Consider the following 5,004-nt stretch of genomic DNA (forward strand, 5'->3'; position numbering starts at 1 on the left):
CCAGAGTCTCACTATGTTACCCAGGCTGGGTTCCAACTCCTGACCCGGAAAAAGGTTGATCACCTCTCCAGGAATGGAATCCTGTGGCACTTACAGTAGTTTTACTTTCGTCGAAGACAAGTTCATCTTATATTTCTTTCTGGATTGCCTTGTTTTAGCTGCCAGATATGGGAAAATCTCCAGCCTCCCTAAAAAGCCTATCTTCCCACACCGGGAGTCGAACCCGGGCCGCCTGGGTGAAAACCAGGAATCCTAACCGCTAGACCATGTGGGAGGTGGCAAATACTTCCCCCAATCCCAAGACTCTTCTAATAGTACTTGTTAGGTTGTTCTGTGGTAGTCAATTCTTCAAACCAAGTGGCATGGATCCATTTGATTATTTCATTCAACAAACAAGAAAAACCTGAAACATGCAAGGCATTCAAACAGCGAGTTGTTTGTCTTCATGCCTTCCTCCAAAGATCCTAGAAAAGGATTCTATGACATCTAGGACACCAAAAGAAGCTTGCTCTTATTATCCTCCATATAGAATCTTTGAAAGGGAAGAAGTTTTCTCCAGCAGGTCAGATATTCCATATTCACTCTAGGACAGGCAGTGGTTGTATAATCATCCATCAGGAATTTTAGGAAGATCCCAAGTTTAGGGAATTGTTGATGAGCTAGGATCCCTTTTGTGCAAAGACTCGTGAGCCTGACAGAAAGGCTATATCACACAATCCTCACTCGCAGCTTTGTGACTTTAGGAAAATGCTTCTAGTATCTGAAATATACTGAAGTGAAATTGATGTCAGGAATGTTTCTCCCCTTGCTAATCTTTATTATTATTATTATTATTATTATTATTATTATTATTATATCACCATCATCATCACTTGAGACAGTTGAGGAGAGTTGCTCAGGGGTGGTGGTCTTGCTATATTGCCCAGTCTGGTCTCAAACTCCTGGACTTAAGCAATCCTCCCTTCTCAGCCTTTCAAAGTGCTGAGATTGTGAGCCCACCATGCCTGGCCCCCCGGTAATCGTATAGGATAAAAATTTGGGTTACTGTAACTTTTTCACTGATATTGGATAGGCTAATGATAGTCAACAAAGAAAAGAGTTTAATATCACTCCTTAATTTTTTTTTTTTGAATCTAAGTTCTCACCCTGTCACCCAGGCTGGAGTGCAGTGGTACGCTCACGGCCACCACAGCCTCGACATCCTGGGCTCAGGTGATCCTTCAGCCTCGATCTGGCTAATTTTTTTTTTTTTTTTTGTAATTGTAGAGATGAGGTCTCAGCAAGTTGCCCAGGCTGGTCTTGAACCCATGGGCTCAGGCAATCCTCTCACCTCGGCCTCCCAAAATGCTTGAATTATGGGCTGAGCCACCTCACGTGGCCCATGACTCCCGTTTTAAAATGTAGTTGGTACTACAACTGCTTCAGAAAAGACTTCACAAGGCTTAGAGGTCGCCAGATATAGCTAGCCAACTAGTCCCAAGAGTCCTTACATGGAATCTTTATTTGATGTATAGATTCCATAGTTCAGACCTCAGCTCAGCTTTACAGACTCAGAAACTTAATTTTACTAGTGCACTGAAGGTCACATGCCTTTCAGGAGTATGCCGACGCGCACTGATACATTGATCATAATGTTCATGTATTTCTTTGAGAGAAAAGAAAAGCTAAACAGAATATGACTTTCTGGGATCAGCACGCCCTGCTGTTGGCTTTTCATTTGCTCCTTCATCCTCTTCTTCCTGATCACAAAACATGAGAATGAGCCAGGAGCGATGGCTCACGTCTGTAATCACAGCACTTTGGGAGGCCAAGGCGAGAGGATTGCCTGAGTTCAGGGGTTCAAGACAGCCTGAGCAACATGATGAGACCTTGTCTCTGCAATAAATCAAAAAATTAGCCAGGTGTGGTGGTGCACACCTGTAGTTCCAGCTACTTGGAAGGAGGCTGCAGTGGCCGTGGCGTGAGTGTGCCACTGCACTCCAGTCTGCGTGACAGAGTGAGACTTCAACACACCCACACACACAAACAAACAAAAAAATGAGAATGTGTTTCAAAGCCTTTTCCTCCTAAACCCTTTATTTTTGATCTGTACTTACTGTCAGATAATGTCTACACCCTGGCATCAGTTACTACTGGCCAATATTCGCAAATATGTATCTCTAGTCCAGACTGGTCTTTGAATTTAACACTTACCTACTTGACTTTCTACTTGTATTTCCACTGTGACCTCAAACTTATCATGGACAAAACAACTCACCCGACTTCTCCTCCAGTGTTCCTAGTGTCCATAAGCGGTGCGGTCAGCCACCGACTCAGTGGCTTATACCACAGAACTAGCCGCATTCCGACCCCTCCCTCATTAACCCCCAACATCCAATCCCCAAACCGAGTTGATCTGCTGCCTCACCTTTTTTTTACTTTTGATTATGAATATTTCCATATACACAAAAAGGCAGAGGAAACGTGGGGTGACAGATACACTCACTGTCTTGGTTGGAGTGATGGTTTCATAGGTTCATATGTCAATGTTTATCAAACTGGACAATTTTTAAATGTACAGTGTATTGTACATTTAACCTTGGTAAAGGTTTTAAAAAAAATAAGAAGAAAGAAAGTGAGGGCTGACGGGTGGAACGCAACATCAGTAAGAGTAACTTATATTAGCCGGGCTCGGTGGCTCAGCCTGTAATCCCACACCTCTGGGAGGCTGAGGTGAGTGGATTGCCTGAGCCCGCGGGTTCGAGACCCGCCTGGGCAGTGAGACCTCATCTCTACAATAAATCAAAAAATCAGCCGGGCGTGGTAGCATGCACCTGTAATTCCAGCTACTTGGAAGGCTGAGGTGGAAGGATCGCCGGAGCCCAGCAGGTCGAGGCTGTGGTGGCCGGGAGTGGCCACTGCACTCCCGTCTGGGTGACAGAGTGAGACTCCAACTCAAAAAAAGAGTACCTTATATAAACCAGGCAAAGTGGGGACCAAAGGGACCCACCAAAGGGATGACCAAAGGAGTGACCACTTGTACCTAATTCTGAATTGTACCCTACATCTTTAAAATAAAAAATAAAGTGAATTAGGAAATCATCGAGCCGGCAAATAATTTGGGCAATGGTCACCAATGAATGCCAAAGCAATTAGATAAATGAATAATGGGAAATATTATATCAGGTCATAGCCACCTGTGATTACTAACCAAACTCAGCATCCTTAAAATGGGACACCTGGAGCCGGGCGTGGTAGCTGGTGCCTGTAATTCCAGCACTTCGCGAGGCCGAGGCAGGAGGGTCGCCTGAGACCAGCAATACAAGGCTGCGGCAAAATGAGAACTGGAAATCAAGCTGAAGGACACTGGGAGGAAGGAGGTGATCACACTCGGAACAAGGCCGTTCGGGACATTAGGAAGATCAGCTGTGTTCGGCCTGCCTTGTTTCTAGGTTTTCCAGTACAGAGTTATGAAATAGCATGCTCTTAACATAAGGGAAAAAATTATGAGCTCCTACTGGGATGTCCAATTCTTTTTTTTTTTTTTTTTTTTTTTGAGTTGGAATTTCACTCTCTCACCCAGGATGGAGTGTGGTGGAACGCTCATGGTCTCCACAGCCTCAAACTGCTGGGCTCCGGCGATCCTTCCACTTCAGCCTTCCAAGTAAATGGAACTACAAGCACATGCCATCATGTCCAGCTAATTTTTTTGATTTATTGCAGCGAGGAAGTCTCCTCACATTGCCCAGGCTGGTCATGAATCCTGAATTCAGACAATCCTCTCGCCTCCGCCTCCCAAAGTGCTGGAATTACAGGTGTGAGCCACCTTTCAGAATTACCTTAATTTAAAGGCTACTATGTTTGTGTAACATCAAGATAAACAAATACTTCTAAATACATGGATTTTAAAAATGCATTTTAGAGCAGGGCTCGGTGGCTCAGCCTGTAATCCCGCGCCTTTGGGAGGCTGAGGTGAGTGGATTGCCTGAGCCCGCGGGTTCGAGACCCACCTGGGCAGCGAGACCTCATCTCTACAATCAAATCAAAAAATCAGCCGGGTGAGTTAGCGCATGTCTGTAATTCCAGCTACTTGGAAGGCTGAGGCGGAAGGATCGCCGGAGCCCAGCAGGTCGAGGCTGCGGTGGCCGGGAGCGGCCACTGCACTCCAGTCTGGGCGACAGAGTGAGACTCCAACTCAAAAAAAAAAAAAAAAGGAAGGTATCTATAGTTTAGAAAAATATTTTTAGAAATATGGTATATATACACCGTGGAATAGTACAAGGCATGAAAAGAATCAAATCGTGTCATTTGCAGCAACATGGACAGAGCTGGAGATCATTATCCTAACTAATCTGACTCAGAAACAGAAAAGGAAACACTATGCAGGCACTAAACCGTTACAAAGATACAAATAATAGACACGGGACACTAATAAGAGGGTAGAGGGGAGGGCAGTTACCGTTCAGAAACTTCCCATGGGGCACAGTGTTCACTATTTGGGGAAGGGGCCACCTGAGACCCAATCCCCACCATACACAATATGTCCATGTAGCGAAGACGCATGTGTAATTTCTGGATCTAACATAAAATGTAAAAAATGAATTTTCAAAAAGAAAAAGAAAAATCTTTCTAGGCCGACTGCAGAGGCTTATGCCTGCGATCCCCGCACTTGGGGAGGCCAAGGCGAGAGGATACTTTGAGCCCAGAAGTTCAAGGCAAGCCTGGGCAACACAGTGAGACTCTGTTTTTATAAAAATAATAAAAATAAACGGTATGCCCTAGACATGACCCGATATGTGTTCTCATCCAGGCTTCCCTGTGATAGATGTCAGACTGGCAAGCCCCACCCAGCCCTGCTGTGACCATATTGTCTTTCATATGTTGATTTCCATGCCCGGAAGCCTGAGAACCTTCCTTCCAGCCAGCCCTGCATATCTCTGCTGTGATCCAGGAAATGATGCCTTCAGTTTCACTCCTACAAGACTACTTTTTCCCCAGTTCTTTTTTTTTTTTTTTTTTTTTGAG

At 44.8% G+C, this 5,004-nt stretch overlaps 1 non-coding gene across 1 annotated transcript; it reads right to left on the minus strand.

Moving 5' to 3' along the window:
• Nucleotides 1–202: 202 nt before the first annotated feature.
• On the minus strand, nucleotides 203–274 carry TRNAE-UUC. Its single transcript has one exon. It is a non-coding gene; the product is annotated as a tRNA-Glu (tRNA).
• Between the last annotated feature and the right edge of the window lie 4,730 nt (nucleotides 275–5,004).

The sequence above is a fragment of the Carlito syrichta genome, unplaced genomic scaffold (assembly GCF_000164805.1).
Source record: "Carlito syrichta isolate Samal-C Ts95f unplaced genomic scaffold, Tarsius_syrichta-2.0.1 Scaffold302053, whole genome shotgun sequence".
NCBI classification, from domain to species: domain Eukaryota; kingdom Metazoa; phylum Chordata; class Mammalia; order Primates; family Tarsiidae; genus Carlito; species Carlito syrichta.